This window comes from Tamandua tetradactyla, chromosome 3 (genome assembly GCF_023851605.1).
Source record: "Tamandua tetradactyla isolate mTamTet1 chromosome 3, mTamTet1.pri, whole genome shotgun sequence".
NCBI classification, from domain to species: Eukaryota; Metazoa; Chordata; class Mammalia; order Pilosa; family Myrmecophagidae; genus Tamandua; species Tamandua tetradactyla.
The window spans coordinates 173767105-173784693 of record NC_135329.1 but is presented as its reverse complement, the minus strand read 5'-3'; the positions used below and the strand labels follow the sequence as shown (position 1 = coordinate 173784693).

Sequence of the window (17589 nt, the reverse complement as noted above, 5' to 3'; positions counted from 1 at the left end):
GAACAATTATTTATTTTAAATGGTGCCCTTTAAAAACAACTATGAAATGGTATCCAGGCAGACAATAAAAATCTAATAGAAATTGCACTATATGAAACTCAAACTGGAATATAAAATGAAAATTATGTACACGTCCAAACAAGAATGTGTGAGGTAGCCCAGTAAGAAATTCTGAACGGGCTTTTCTCCTGGTGCAATTCTAACTCTATGATGAAAAATATATTTTCCTAAAGTGTATAATTACCCTCTGTCACTCTTAAATCTCCTCTGGTGTCTACGCTTGCTTAATAATGGTGAACAGATGAGTAGAAATTAAAAATAAAGGCCTTCTACCAATTTAGTATCCTGCACATAATGTACCTATAATGATAGTTTGATTGCCAGTGCCCATTATTTTGTTGCTGCCTTTTTTTTCTATTACTGCATCAGAGCCCTGGGTTTCAAAAAGAATGCAGCCTCCTGTTCCATAAAACCAGAGCAATTTACATGAACACCAGTTTTAGCCTGTATTAGAAAGATGCATAGAATAAAATGGAAAACATAATGTAATGCCTTGTGGACCATTTAATGTCAATGACACATTTTTACCTTAAATATATTACTTTTTGGCTAATTTATTTTCCAAAAAAGAAAAAGTGAAAAGCATGATTTTTTTTTCCCAGCAGAATAGAATAGGGAAGAACTATGAAGTGTTTAGGCACATTAAAATGAATAAGAAAAATATATTGAAATGAGGCTAATGAGTCCCCTACCATAGCTCCTTCAAGAAAAAAAAGGGGGTTATTAAAAGTAAAACTAAAAAGTTTGGCATAGAGTAGAAGGATGGTCTTGAAATACCATTATAATTTTTACTATTATTTTAATCTGAAGAATAATCTTGTTTTGAAACTGCTACCTTTAATTACACTTATCTCATCTTTATGACATTTTATTCCTATATATGTTTTTCTCAGGGACAGATCACTGCACAATCATCGTAACTGTTAATGTCATTCTGGAGACAAAGCTCCACATCACAAAGTTAACCAATTCATTTAGTAAAAATGACTTTGATTTTTTTTTTCCCAGTGGTTGAGATGACAAACCCCACCCTCACTTTTTTAAACTACACTCATCAGTTATTTTAGTAAAATGTCCTTAGAGCATTAAGTACCTAGTGCTTCAGTTCTCTGCCAGGAAAACATACCTCTCTGGGGGGCTGTATTCCTTGCCAAAGTCAGAGAAGGACTTTAAGGCCTTTGGGTGCACCCTGTACAGGCAGTGGATATGGAGAAGGGAGTGAGAAGATCAGTGACACAACTTAATTAAAATTCAGCATATTCAAAGTTCTGTGAAGACAGATTATATATAAAATCCCCCTCACTCACTAAGCAGAGTCTTAGTGCAGAATAAGGGCTCAATTATCACTGCTTCTGCCTGACTGACTGATGGATGTAAACAGCTTGGGGTAATATTAGGGTCCTATCTAGAGCCAGCAAAAAAATATCCATCTTCACAGACCTATGAAATTGCCCAAGAGAATTATGGATGGTTTCCAGTTACCTTAAAAACATCCCGTATAGGCCCTTCTTATATATGGACAAGCAGACTGTATGGATCATTTGTCTTTTGCTGAATGCTTATTCCCACCTGCACCACCTGTACAAGCAACTCTAGCACTCCATGTGAGTATCTTCAATCATTATAACCTTTTCCTCAGTCACTTCCTCAATTTTATAGCAACTTTTGGTCCATTTCCCTCTCAGATGTTCTCGCGCTTGCATAGGAATTTGAATCAATTCTTTTGAGATATTTCCTACGTCCAATGCTGTGTGGGGCCCCTCATCGACTCGTCCGTGTGTAAGGCGCTTGGGAGAAAACGGAAGCGCGCAGCGGCAGCACTTCCGGGTCACGTGCGGCGGGCTGTGCGGTTAACAGCAGAGAGCAGGATTGTACACATATTAAGTTCTTCTGCGCACTGAGTCCTGTAGAGAACCAATCCCGGGCTTCCGCCTGAAACAAGGGGGCATAGACTGGAGCTGGTGGGGGGTTGAGGAGAGCCATTGATTTGGGGGGCCTAGCACAGGGGGTGGCCCTGTCTCTATGGCTCTGAAGAGACCACCTTTAGACTGTTAAGTGCTGCCCTGGTCTGTTTAGGCCGGGTTCAGTGTCAGCAAGCTGGAAGTCATGCAGAAGAAAAACAGCAGAAAGGAAGAAGGCTCGCTGGGAGTGACTCAGCTTAGGCAAGCTGAGGGGGAACCAGGTCTCTCCTCCTTGGCTGAATAACAACCAGTGGGGCATGCAGGCACCTCAGGCAGTATCTGCTGAGCCTCAGCTCTGAGAAGATGCCTTAACCATGGAAAACGATGAGCTCAGGATGCAAACCATCTAAAGAAAACTTCCCAATCTTAAATATGGCTTCCTGCATCTGTTGTAAACACATGGTAATAGAGGCTGCCAAAGAAAGGTTGACTCTCAACCTTTTGAAGATAGAACGGACAAGTATCCCTGTTAATAGTTGGTCAGTGGCTGGAGTTCCTGTTGCTGGATTGCATATTGCTGTCTTCTTTCTCCTCCTTGGCACTCCTAGACCCAGCAGAGATCAAGAAGGGAATAATAACCTGCTTTTCAGGTGCTGAGAGACAGGGACTTGCCAGGTTGCTGTCATAGCACTGTCTTCCAGGCCCAGCAGGGAGCCGGCCTACATAGTGGAGAGGATGGTCGAGCTGACCTAATAAATATTTTCCATCTCTAACCTCAGTAATTATTCTCATGTGTCACAGCTCAGCAAGGAATGATGAAAAATAAAGTTCCCCTGATTAGATGAGACCCGCCCATCACTGAGACTAGAATCTGAAACAGTTCTCTGTGTTGTTCAAGAAGCCACTCTCCAGGCTCATCAGTGTGCTGATACCTTCAAGCCACCCGTCAGTTAAGGAAAGTAAGTGATTTTGTTTCTTTCATGATTGCAGTTCTACCCTTTCTTTATCATCTCTCTCTTACTCCCACCCCCAAACACATGCAAACTTAAAAAAAACTATACTGAGTTTTTCTCTGCCCCTTTCTACTTTCTAAGATTTGAAAATTTACCTATTTCAAAACTTACCTATTTGAGAATCTCAAGTACAATTTTTTTTTTTTTTTTTTTTTTTTGGCGGGGTTGGGTGAGGGTTTGTGCATGGGCTCAAGTACAATTCTGCTTGTAGCCACAATATTTCTCTGTGGGGTGGGAAATGTGGTTGGAGATGAGTGGTAGAAAAATGCCTTTTGGAAAATGTTTTGATTTGCTACACTCTATTGAGTCCTAATGGGAAGTCACCATCCCTTTACTATTTTTGAAAATTCTTGGAAATGATATGCAAAAAATTTCAACAAAACATTTTCCTCCTAATTACTTTTCTACATTGTTCCAGGCTAAGAAGGGTGAGATCAGGGGAAAGTGGGCCTTGTAGAACAGGGCTCTCCCCTCTCCCTGTACAGGGGCAGGGGTGGTGCCTCCTTGAAGATCCCAAGTTTAGGGAAACTTTGGGCCTAGTGAAGGACATGATTAGCATAAGAATTAAAGCCTAATTTAAGCGATCTGCATTTAATTTTAGTTCAGAACTCCTCATTATTATTAAATTGGCAAGAGGATGTTGATAAAGCCTATTTTTCAGGAGATCAAATGCAATAGACAGTTAGTAAAAATGCAAATGCTGCATTTAGCAGCTCCAAGAATGTAAACCTCCTCAGAAGAGATTACTAAAGGCCACTGAGTCTTTAAATTGATTGCCTGAACTCTAATTCCTGGCTTAATCCCTCTCACTTCTGTTAGGATTAAGGATAAATTCCCTTCAGGAAGTTACTGCTTAATGAGAACCCAACACTGACAGGATGTGGGTTACCAAAGAAAAGATCTTTTTCTGGAATTCTATCCTAAATGTAGTTTTCTATCAGACTACCCATGAGTCTTCCTGGAGCAGAAGCAGGCTTCACCTTTGGGGAAAAAATGTAGCAACTGTGATCTGCCTGTTGCCTTATCTAGGCAGGCAATAAGATTGGTGGTTAAGTGTTCTGGTTCTTAGGTAAATATGCCTGGGTTAGAGTCAGAAAAATCTTAGGGACCCTCAAGAGACCTTCTAAGAGAAGCAGAACTGGCAAAAGTATCTCTCCAAACTGTAGTCCACTATTGCTAGTCTTTGAATGAGAGACTGTTTTGAAAATATTATGGGAGTATAATGTACATGCAAAAAAAGTACACAAGTCATAAATGCACACCTTGGTGAATTTTCACAAGAGGATCACGCCCACATAACCAAACACCCAGGTCAAAAAACATAATTTTACCAAGTTTAGCCTTGTGCTTCTTTCCAGTCACTGTGTCACAAAGAGTAACTGTTTTTCTGACTTCCACCACCATAAATCAGTCTTGTCTGTTTTGAACTTTAGGTCAAATGAATCATATATTATGTGCTCTTTGGTGTCTGGCTTCTTTCACTCAACACTATGTTCATGAAATTCATCCATTGTATTGTGTATAGCAATAGTTCATTTTTTATTGATGTGTAGTATTTCATTATATGAATACCACAATTTATCCATTCTACTGTTGATGGACATTTGGGTTATTTTCAGTTTTGATCTGTTATGAACAAAGGAAACATTTTTGCACATATGCATTACTGTTGGAGCAAAATTACTGAGCCATAGAGAATGTGTAGTTTAGTGTTGGTAGAACTATCCAACAATTTTCCAAATTGATTATACCAATTTACACCCCCACTGGCTCTATTTCAGCGTTCCAGTTTTCTACATCCTCACTAACACTTGTGACTGATGTCTTTCTTAAATGAGTTTAGTTACTTTTCTTCCATTTACAGAAGAAGAGTTGAAGAAGAGGAAGGGAAAGGTTCCTGTCTTCAAACTTTCTTTTTTATATTTTTAATGGTTTCTCAGACTGCTGGGCATTCCCCACCCCACCCCTGACCTGAAGATTTTCCATTTGCCCCAGTATTCAGTATTGCCAGCCTAGGTGGATGACTAGTAGTATAATTTAGAGTTCCAAGATGGCTACTCCCCCCCCCACCCCACCAAAGGCTCTCACTTACCTAAGACATTGCAATTAGAGATGACTTTCATTGCCTCCTGAAGTTGTTCTTCAGGTGTGCTCTACTGAGAAAGATTCAGTGTTAGCTAACACTAAAGCTGGCAGTTCTGGGACAACCTGATGGTTGAGAGCTAGCCCTTGATTACAAAGGGAGATGTGAAAAGGTATCAGGAGTGGGAATAGAAGAGAAGAACACTGTCACCTCACTGTTTGGCCAAATGCCAGTCTCCAGCCTCAACATTTGAGAGTTCACTTTTTCTGAAGAATCTTTACTTGATGTATAGAAGAATGATGAAATCAGAAAGAAAGAAAACTGTTAGTGAACTTAACCTTGATGCTGATATCTAAGATTCAAAGTAGAGTTTCTTGGAGACAAAATCTTTAATTGTCCAAAATTACAGTTGTACCCCAAAACAGAAACTGCTCGATCCAGTGTTTTTATGCTATCTTAACAGCACAATCTGGTCAGCTACATCTCCAAGCCTGTCAGAGTCAGGAATGTTGGGGCAAGGACTCTAAAAAATAAGTTAGTTAGTTGATGGCCTCAATATCTGGGAAAGATACAAATTCTATTAATTTATGTTTAATAATGTAATATTATTTATTGGGCCCTTACACCATGCCAATATCCATGGCATAATAATCTCTTTAAATACATTAGTTCATGTAGTCCTGTTAATTTCCCTCTGGGAGAGTTATGTTGTCTCCATTTTATGCACTAGGAAACTGAATCACAGAGAAGTTAAGGACTTTGCCCACTTACTTTGTTCCTTTAAGTAAGTGATAGACCAGGGATTCAAAATCATATCTACTGGACTTCAGGTCTCTAATATTAGCCCTACCTTGAACTGGCTCCTGCAGAAAGTTTTCAAGAAAATTTAGATCAAGACTTCAAACTAGAAAGACCTCCAAGTCATATTAGCCCTGTGTATATCCCTATCTCTGTCTCTAGCTCTAGCTCTACCTTTATCTTTATGGCAGTCTTTGTACCTCTCTCAGGACCTGTCCACTCACCTAGTTGCTTGCCTAGGAAGTGTGTCTAGTGCATCTACTTCTCTTGATATATCACTGACAGAGAAGGTCTCACAGAACACGTCTTTGTTTGATGCAGGCTACCACAGCACCATCTGCCAGCCTGATACAGATGATCATCCTTTAATTAAGAGTGTTGAAATTTTGGCAATCCAGGCCGACTTCTAGTATTAAAGAGAAAACTTAGGGTATGGAATCCTCAGATGAGGAAAATGAGAATTGGGGAAACACATGACTCGCCTGAGCCCCAGGAGGAATGGGGAGTTATGCCCTGCCCTCGGGAGGCTTCGCCACATCTTCCAAAGTAGCCGTTGTGTCTGCAGTTTCAGGGACTGGATACACTGAGAATTTTTTGGTTGTGTTCACATGCTTTTAGCTTGTTTCTTTCCTTATGTGTGGGGTCCTTCCTTTGAGTTTTGACAAAACTATAATCCTTCTCTTTGGGTGTACAGTTATTGGACAGATGCTAGACATGTCTCCAGCTATCCTAACAAACTTGAATATGCCAGAAATACACTTTACCCTAGAAAGGATTTTATTTCAAATGTGGAATACATTCTTTCTAAAATGATGGAACTCAAAATTGGCTATATCAGAGAATGATTATATATATCTGCATTATAATTTGGCATCCGTTACATTCTAGAGTTAAGACAATGTGATTTTCAACCACTGAAGGATAATTTTTACCTAAATATAGTGGTAGTCATTATAGCCAAATTGAGAATTTTCTCAACTTTGTTAAATATGTTTTGGATTTATATTTAGGCCTTCTTGGATAGAAAATTATTTAGTATATTAAAATTATGGATGTGCTTTTTCAGCTTTTAATTTTCCTCTATGGTAAAGATTTTTTGTTCCTAAGTTTTAGCCACCTTTTATTTCTTTAGTAAGTAATGTTATCTATCATTAGAACCATCTTTTAGCTGAACTGTTTGGCTTTTTTAAAAGTTTTTCTGACATGATTTGATACTAAATGTTATTAAGTTTAATTCTACAAAGATGCATGTCTTTGAATTTAAAGATAAGCTATACCCAGTATTATAATAATCAGAAAAGTAAATTTATGGAAGATTTTACCCTTAGGGAAATTATGTAATATTGCAACGCCCAGACAAAATTCTATTAGAGGAAATTTGACAAGAACCTTAATATTTCAGCATTACTATGTACTGTTATAGCTTAATATAAGACATAGTCGTTCATGTCTCTTCAGCTAAAATCACTGAAGAGAAGGAAATAAATTGAATAAGCTTAATTAATTTAACTTTGACTATTATGTACAATGTCACAAACAGACTCATACACACTCCCTCCTGAATGGGCTCAAATATAGGAAGAATGAGGACATGATTTGCAGAAGATATAATATGGGTAATGTTAGGTTTAACTAGTCAGGATATTGAAATAGAATTGTATTGATTTTTTTTTATTCCCCACATGTTGCAACTGTACAGACAAATACGAGGCCTACCCCTCAAGGATTTAATATCATACTAGAAATAACCCACTGGGAAAGAAATCTCCTGTAATATGCTAAAGTATATGTAGAGATCAACTAAGACCTGACCCAAATTACTTCTTGCTACAACAGCATTCTCTTGTACCTGGTGAATCCATAGATCACTGACTGGTCAGTTGTAGACTTTTATGGGTAAGTCGTAAGGATGGTTTGGTCACCAGCACTGCACCTCTGTGAACCAGTTTGATATCCTTGTTCTTGAGATTAACTAATCTGGCTTTTTTACTTAACTAATCATCTCACAGCTTCAAACGACAGCAACCTAAAAAAAATTGACATACAAATAAATTATTGATACTAATTCATATTCCTTTAATGTGTTTGTCCCATGATGGGGGGGTACAGTCCACACCATAGACAGGTTGTCAAGTTTTTTATATGTGCCTCTGGGTTACTAGCTCAGGTTTTTAAGTTGTTTGTAAGAGTGGCATTAAATCTTTGCATACCTGTCAAAAACCAATCTTATGATTTCTAAATGTTGGGTTAATTTCTTTTTTTCCGTTAATTAATTAAAAAAAAAACCAATCTTATTATAACTCTCACCTCAAAATGAATCAGCCTCCCCCTGCTTCATTTTTTTTTCCCCTGTGGATGGGCAGGCACTGGGAATCAAACCCAGGTCTCCGGCATGCAGACGAGAACTCTGCCTGCTGAGCCACCGTGGCCCACCCCATCCTTTTTTGTCTAAGTAATCACTAAACCCTGTCACTTCTACCACCTCTCTGGACTATTTCCTTTCCGTCCCTGTTTTATTACAAGCCATTGTGATAGTATTCAGACCTATCTACCATATCTCTCCCTTGTATACTCGAAATTACAACTAACTGTTCTAAACCATGAATCTGGTCATGCTAAACTTCATCTACCCTTGGCCAAGCAATAACACATTCTTACCTTTAATTTTCTAAAAATCAGCTATTGGGACCTGAGAGAAAAGTCAGGGAAGACAGAAATTACTATTTAAATGCTGAGATACTACAGGCAAAACTTACATTCCATTCCACTAAATGAGAACATGCTCCCAAGTGGGTGGGGAATGGAACATGGGACTCTGCTTTTCCTTCCCTCACCAGTTTCTTTGTGCCTCTCATGGGGTGGACAGTTCCCCACAACAAATAGGATGCCAGTGTTTAAATATATGTACTTCTTGTACAGCGTGCATTCAGAGTGGAAGTCAGTTTTTTTCATTTGTTACTCAGCAGAAAAAGTAGCTCTCTCCACCAATGCAGGAGGAAAGGCTGTCCAAGATGAATTTATAAAGAGAATGGCATGTGGTACCTTGATAAAATATTGTCAAGGATGGTGAAACTCTTGAGATTTGTTGTCTTGTTCTGTAAATTTTAGCCTTAACCACTTGACTAAGTAGAGGTTCCCTTGCAATTCTCCCGAGTTCCCTCGTTGTGATTTGCCATTTTTCCTAGTACCCACTGTCTAGCCTTTGTGAACAGTCATAGTTGCCCACATGCCTAATCTATTCACATTTCACTTTGAGTCAATCCAAGACCTGGCATGAAGTAGATGTTTAATAAATATGTGAAAGTATAGTATAGAGAAGATCAATTTTAGCTCATTGCTCTGTCAATAATTTTTACTTAACGTTGTAATTCTTATATGCATGAGCAATTAGAACTAAAAAATCACTCATTTGGCACCACAGCGTAATGAATATAGCTTCTAGGGAAGTGCCCATAATTTCTCCAAGCACTATGTGGAGACCTCATGGGTCTAGAATTCCTGACTGGGATGAAGGGCAGCTTTAGGTCCCAAAAAAGTGGGCTCTGTTATGCCTACAGGGGACCCAATAATGGGTATGAAATGAGATTTCTCTGGCTTTGTTCTTTGCTGTGAAGCTTTCTGCTGTAATTTTAACACAAGTAGAAGCATCTCCATTTCAGAAATAACAAAGTGCAAACAAACAATGTCTGCATAACATTCCTTCAAAGGCAGATGAGTTCATTTAAAGCGTGTAGCCCCAGGAGGGGGATGAGGACTGGCTAACCATACCACAGGGCCTGCAGGAACCCAGTGGCCTGACTAATTTTCTACCAAAGTTTGTGTCAAGATTTGTGGGGGCAGGGTAATGTTTCATACCAAATAACTCAGACAGAGAATTAAACACATTTCTCTGCAACCGTGGCAGATTTGGGGTTTATTTTTACCCTACAGTCCTTAAATTACAATATCTCTTTTGATGTGGCATATGCACATTGTGTATTCTTAACTGCTTATTTGGACACAATTAGAACTTTCAGAAGCCTTTTTTCCTTTTTTTTTTTTAACTATAGATGCCAATAAATATGTCTTTAAGGGGAAGAGGGCAATTGTACTTTTATATTCCTTGTTTTAGGATCTTGGGAAGGTTCTTAAAATTTGTAATCCAGTAATGTGTATGTCCACCACTGCATCATACAGAAAGAATTATATTTTCCCTAAAAGGAAAGATGCAGGATTTTTAATCTAAAAATGACTGCTGTGTTTCTCATTTGGAAATTATAGCCACCATAATTGTATAGTACGTCCCTAATATAATCTCTGAAGAAATGAGTTTTCCAAAGTCCTTTCCTTTCTTCACTGTAGCTAACTTTATACAAAGGCTACTACTTCTTTATTTCTGGTGTCCATTGCCTTGCACATATAATTTTTTTTTCTCTTTAGACATTTTAAGCATTGTAATGTGTTTGCCAAAACCAGTACTTCCTGAAAATGCTTTATAATGGGTGACTAGAAATCAAGAAGGGGTAGAAAGGATGAGGAAGCTGCCAAAATGAAGCATGGTACATAGTGCCTTGGAATAGTAGAACTGTTTTGGGCAGGAGATTAGAAAAGAGCACAGTTCAGAAGACCCTAGAATCCCTTAAACCCTAGCAGTGGAGTTCAGTCTTCAGATTAGGACCCCATGCTCCCAAAGCCTATGTCTTAATTACCTTTGCATCCCTAGTAACGATCAACAACCATTATTACAAATGAATGAGGACATAAACAAATGAATACGGGGATTGATGTTTAGGTTTCCACCAGCTTTGGAACTCAACATTCTGATCTTCATGTTCATTGCCTAGCGCTTTTAGTTTCTCATTCACTTGGATTCCTTTTGTTGCAAAGCCATTTAAGTTAATTGGTGACATTTTGATGACTTGGCATATTTTTAGCCTCTGGAGCCTTGTGTGTGAGGGCAGGGTAGAGAGATTGGGATTGTGGTTCGGGCTTCATTGCCAAGCATAGCTTTGTGTATTCCTCTGACCTTTTTCTGGAGTTCTTGAGACCCTAATTGAGTAATCCTATTAGTGGCATATTTTAGGAGAAAATATTGTAGGGGAAAGAAAAAATACTGTTCTATGATCATGCAGAATGAATTTCATATTATGAGAATCTACTGTCAATCATCATGCAAAAATGCTATATCTTATTGACTCAGAAAACAAACTTAGTTAGCAAACTTTATTCTTTTCAGCTTTTGCTATTTGGGATTTTCTACTTCAAGAATTTTAGTCATCCTTTAGAACATGTCAAATTTAAATTATCTAAATGAAAATGTATTGCTTTTTCCTTTTTTCCTTTACTTTCTACTATTTTTGAAATTCTTTAGGAATGAATGTACAAATGAATGGGGAGATCTTTCAGATCTTATTTGATTCAGCTAATTAGTCATCTCCTGAATAAGAGAGTTAATTTCTGTTGATAACTTTAAGAAAACATTTTGCTTTTTGCTCATACCCTTCTACTTTTGCAGACACATTTATCTGAATCCTAGAGAAAGCAGAAAATTTCAAAGGGATAAAGTAGGGGAATATGTGAATTTAATGGAAACAAGAGAAATGCAGCTTCTTAATTAACCTATGAATGCATCAAATTCCAGAGTCTAATGGAATATTATTATATAGCTGAGATGGCAATATGCCAGTTGCCTATTATAGTTCTCTTTTTATTTGCATGTGTGTGTATGGAATCTGTTTTGTTTGTGTGTGTGGATATGTGGTCAAACTGTGTGGATGGGTTTGTTTGTTGGGAAATATGGGTTGAATATAGGAAATCAGGAATTAAAAGTCCTTATGATTCTACTTTAACAGAGGTAGGATGGATTGGAGAGGCTTTCATTTTTCCCATGAAATCATTTAAGCTGGCATTATGCTTATAATATACAACAAACATAAATCCAAAACGGTTTTAAGCAATGAAATTCTCACAAAGAAGGTAAGCTTACAAAACTGAAAAAAATAGTAGGCATATATATTTTTTAATCATAAATACCTAATTCAGCATGTAATTATTTTATTTCTATGAAACTGACTTCTAGGTCACTGAAGAACAAAAATGACTCTTCAACACCTTAAGTTCTTGAAAACCAGTCTGAATAATTTAGCCCATTGAAGACGAATAGTTATATAGCCATCTGCCTAGATACGCTTAACCCTAAGCCAATGAGTGTAGTAACAGTGGAGAGCTCCAAAAAGAGTACAGTCTGCACGCAGTGTAGAACTGAAAAAGGACACCGACATCCACAGATGGATTTGCCTACCACATTGAAATCAACATGGCAAAGATGGAAGGAAATGAAAAGTGTTTATTTCCTCAAGAAATCTCATATATTCATTTTGATGGGAACACATCCATTCAACAAACATTTAGTGGGAGCCTACTATGTGCCAGACCCTGTGTGAGGTGCCAAAGAAGATTCGTAAGAGAGCCCCTTCTGGTCCTAAGGACTACCATATATGTGGTGTGTGTTATAACAGCATCTGGGCAGTGTCTTGACTGTACTTCCTCAGGGAAAGTGAACCTATCCATAGAAGGTGATATTTGGGCTGGGTCCTGAAGGATGGGTAGGAGTTTCCAACTAGAGAATGAGAAGCACATTCCTGGCAGAAAGAATAGCAAGACCACTGCTAAAGGAAGGTACAAGTGCATGGTGTCTCTGGGAAATGGCAGAAAGTTCTGTGTGAGTGGAACACAAGGCTAGGTAGATAACAAACACTTTTTGGCTCTTACCACAGAGGTCACAGGCTGGTGTCCCATCCAATTCAGCTGGCAGACTTTTTTTTTTGGCCCACATGGTGTTTTAAAAATATTTTTAATTAGTTGCCAAGATTTAAAAATTGGAAGATTTCTCATAAAATTCCAGATTTCTGGCTTCTCTTGGAAAAAAAAATCAGAAGATCTGGCAACACTGGCCCACATTCCCACATGGCAATAAATGACTGGAGCTGAATAACAGCTCCTACACCCCTCCCTCTTTGAAAGGGGCATTGCTCACCAGTTCACCCCACTCTCCACTCTGCCAGCTTATCTTCTTTTTGTCACATACCTGAACCTCTGTACCTGTTGGTCAATGGGGTAGAAAAGGGAACAAAACAGCCATGACCCTAGTTCTCAAGGGACATATAGAATAGAAGACTTCCTGGAGAAAAGTGTGAAGAGCTGAGATTGAAAGGGAAATCAGAGCCAACATGAAAGAAGGGCCTTGTATACCTTTCTAAGGAATTTGGGCTTCATCCTCTAGGCCTATAGAGAGACAGAAATAGTCTTAAGACAACAATGTGATTAAATCTGCCTTTGGATCCGTGACAATAGAGTGGAAGATGACATGGAAGGAGAGAGCCCAGGACAAGGAAACAAGTAAAAAGCCATCACAGCAGCCAAGAGAAACCCAAATTAGGTGGTGATTTATTACTTATGATCCTTAAAAGCCACAATCAAACTTTGAACCATTAAAGCAACTTCCAAAGAGAGAGCTTATAGGACTTTAAACATACTGAAATGTAAATGTACACATTTTAAATGTGGATATACAGAAAGAAAAAAAAAAGAAACTCCTTCACCAGAATAGCCCACTAAAGAAATGCCAACCTTTCATATTTTGTATTTTGTAGAAAACATTAAGCTTTGGGCCTTAACATTGGCCCCACTAGATGATCTCTAGGAAGCCTGCCAGGTCTCCTCTATCCATTCATAATTCGCAAAACTGTGATCCAGCCCTCCACAGAGGAATTTATCTATTAGAGCAAGTTGATCCAATTGCAAAGGAAAATTTACCAAATATTGGAGACATCCCTTGTCCTTATTCTAGGTTTTCCTCAACAAGGGAATTCTTAAGCTATTCATTGAGTGGCCAGAATTTTTTCCCCTCAAAAACTCTTCAGAATATGAATAATTAAGTTTAAATCCCAGCAAAACATGCTCAAGTCTACTCATATTCTGGGGATGAAAGTTTGATTTCTTAGGGTTCCATAATTTTATCTCTATATGGCGTTGTCATTCTGTCATTCTCTTTTATACGTTTCTCTTGGGCATCTCTAGAGCAAGGAAGGGGAATAGCAAAGTTAGAAAGGAGTAAGGAAAGATTATGATGCTAATGGATCTCCTACTTTGAAAAAATGTGAAGTTTTGCACAAATCTAAGTTGTGTGATTTAAAGGAAAAACAGGTCACTAATGGTCTTTCTTGTAATAAATGGTTTAAATAATATTAAAACTTCAGTTCCTCAGTCATACAGGCCATATTTCAAGTACTTAATGTGGCTACTAGCTACTTTACTGAAAAGCACAGATTATAGACACTTATATCATTGTGGAAAGTTCTTTTGGAAAGTGCTGCTCTAAGATAAATTCCTCTTCAGAAAAGTAGGAAAAGTAACAATACCAATTTTGTAAGATTTTTAAAGCCTACCAGGCAAAGACCACCAGAAATACACATGAAGCCAAAGTTTGTTTAGCTTGGTGCAGTAAGAGATAAGACAATCTAGAGGAACTTGGCATCTCAAGAGAAGGAAGTTAAAGAGTACTTAAAGCATTTGGGGAGCTGAATTAATCAAAGAATGGTCTTGACAAGGCAAACTGCTGGAACTTTAAACACATATAGTCTTTAAACATGTTTGTCCATATAGAGTTCAAGTTGAATCAGTTTTTCAGTTGTCTTATCTCAACACATGGGCTTGAATGATTGGTGTTTAAAAAAGTTTAGCCTAGATATTCTGTGATGCACAGCATGGCTTGGTTTGGTGCAGTTTATCTGTTTTTCAGTTTTGAAGGTTGCAGTTTCTGTTTCACTTCTCATTTTCTCCTCACCTCTACCACAGTCTACGTGCCAGTAGGGCCATTTTTTTCACTTTCTCAGTGATAGATCATTTTCTTCTGGGAATATGATCAATTCCGTTCTGCACCCCTGTTGATTGTGTAGTACCTATATCTATTAAAGAAGTTTGATTGTGTTTCCATTTATATTGGTAGTTGTTTTGTTAACTGTTCATGTTAGAACCTCTAGTTATTTTAATTGGATCATTATCTGTTGAATCATCTAGTATGACAGTGGCATTTGATGACTATAACAGAGGCAAATACTGACACAGAGTTTATTATTTAGTTAAAATATGTCCTTAATTTTCCACAATCTATTTGGGTCTTCCTTAAATGACCAAAGTTTTTTTGCTTTAACCTGTATTTGGGTCATTTAATTTTGCCAGTGTCTGAAGACAGGCAAAATTAGAATCAGCAAAGGGAGAATAAGATGGCTTAGAGAAAAAAGACAAAAATGCATATAAAAGTGCATTTTTTTAACTTTTTTATTGTATAATATAATATATATACAAAGCAAAGAAAGGAAAAAGCAATAATCTTCAGAGCACTCTTCAACAAGTAATTACAGGACAGATCCCAGAGTTTGTCATGGGCTACTATACTGTCCTCTCAGATTTTTCCTTCTAGCTGCTCCAGAAGGAGGCCAGAAGGAATATAGGAGGCCAGAGGGAATAAATATTCATTTATCCTCACAACTGACTTTTTTTCCTTGTGAAAAATAACATATACAAAAAAGTAATAAATTTCAAACCACAACAATTAGTTGTGGAACAGATTTCAGAGTTTGGTGTGGGTTAAATGCCACAATTTTAAGTTTTTACTTCTAGCTGCTCTAAGATACTGGAGACTAAAAGAAATACCAATTTAATGATTCAGCAATCATATTCGCACATTAAACCCTACCTTCTCTGTACAACCCCACCATCACCTTTGATCTTTCTATCCCACTTTTTAGGAGTATTTGGGCTATGGCCATTTTAACTTTTTCATGTTGGAAGGGGCTGTCAATAATATGGGGTAGGGAGATGAAACTAAGAAATATATTATTAATGGTTTCTGGTCTTAGGTTTTGTGGGGGAAGAACCATCTTGAACCAAATTTATCTTATGTAGCATTTTCTTGTCCCACAGTTCTTGAGTTAGCTATCAGTTCCCATGGACCATCTGCTTTATTAAGTGGTTCTCTGAAGAACCTCAACTTAACATTTCCATTAAATGTAGATTTTAGAATTTTTAGTATTGAGAATGGATGTTGTTCGTTTAACTGGGAAGTGTGTCATTGGCATTTTACTGTTGTGTTAGCTGTTAAGCACTTCATAAGGTCTTCTCCAATAAGGTTTGAGTGAAGTATTTATCTGATGATGGTTCCAGAGTCTTCAATCAGCTGGTCTAATATCATGTAGAAGCTGACTGGGAGTCTGATAAGGAAAAGCTGTCCATACCTTTTGGTGATAAAAATGAACATTTTTTTGCTCATGCATTATACTAAACTATAGTATGAGGATGAAGGAGTGTAGAATTCTCCATAAGGTATCATTGTCCCTCAGAGGCTTCTAGTTAACTTTTTCTTCAGGTAGAATTTAGGGAGCTTGGAAAGTATATGCCCATTATGAGTCTGAATTCTTTAATAAACATTTCCTTTACAGTTCTGGTAATTGGAAAGTATTTTAGGGAGACAATTTTAGAATCCAGATTGCATTTAGAAGTTTTCTTATCCAGTGAAAAGAGTAAAGATCAATGGATATTTAGGATTTAATTCCTTCTTTTTTTGCTTATATTACAAATTCTCCAGGACAGGCCACGGTGGCTCACTGGCAAAGTTCTCACCTGCCATGCTGGAGGCCCAGGTTCAATTCCCAGTGCCTGCCCATGTGTCAAAAAAAAAAAAAGAAAAACACACACACAAGTTCTCCAAAATAACCACTGTAATGCCAAATTTGTCCTTGATGAAATTATGCCTTTTTGAAAGATTCACATTATTTAGAAGTATAATTCAAAAATATTAAGAAATAAGGTGTTTGACCCAGAAAAGACATGGATGTAGATTGAGACTAACTCATGGACATTGCAAGAGTCAGTAAGAGTGGTGTTTGAACAACCTCAAGTTTCTGGAATATTACCAAAGGCCAGCCACCACTAACTGTGGGACTCAAAAACCCACAGCTCTGGGCAGATGGGACTGACTGTTCTCAGGGACACAGAGACAAGACTGAAGAATGTCCTAATAAGGTTTTAAAAGGAGAACTCAAGGAAAAGTTTGTCCAAAAGATGCTGAATTGGTGAGACCTTCTGAACTCCTCAGCCTTTAGGACCTTCTCATATAATGATTATTTGGGCTATGTGTGTGGTGGCTGTTGTGTCTTATTTGACTGGCCTAGTGCTAAAGAATGAAAGACTTTTCTTCCTGGGTAGTAGAAAAGATCCTTTCAGGAAAAAGCAGAGACCAAAGATCAAATTTCTGCTCAGGCACATGGAAGTTGGAGATTTGCCACCTAGTTTTATAGTGTAAATATCCAATATTTGAATCTCAGTGTGACATCAGGGGAGAAATCCATTCAGCCAAAAAGTGAATTATATCCATAAATGGAAATAAAAATTCATGGTTTTCAAGTTTTTCTTTTTTAGCCTACTTGAAAAGCAGTTACTGTGGCCCCTTGTCTTAATTTGTTTTTTAGTCTTGGCTGGCATAATACTCATTTTGCTTGAAAGAACAGGAAAAATAATTTGGGAGAATTTCAGTATCACAACCTGAAGATTTATGGACTATATATATGTATATATATAGTTCAAAGCCACGTAACTAATTGATTTCTTTGGTGAACGGTTACCCATTCCTTCCAGTGGTTTATGCAGTAGGGTTCCTTGATTCTGCTGTTGAGCAATGGCTCAAGGATACAACATG

The 17589-nt window shown here is 37.8% G+C and overlaps 1 protein-coding gene across 3 annotated transcripts in view; it reads left to right on the top strand.

Moving 5' to 3' along the window:
- Window positions 1–1887: 1887 nt before the first annotated feature.
- SATB2 (SATB homeobox 2) overlaps window positions 1888–17589 on the top strand; it is a 276598-nt gene continuing 260896 nt past the window's right edge. For all 3 annotated transcript variants that reach the window (XM_077154588.1, XM_077154587.1, XM_077154583.1), the window contains exon 1: window positions 1888–2920. The gene's annotated coding sequence lies outside the window, so the exon portion shown is untranslated. The remainder of the gene's footprint in view (window positions 2921–17589) is intronic.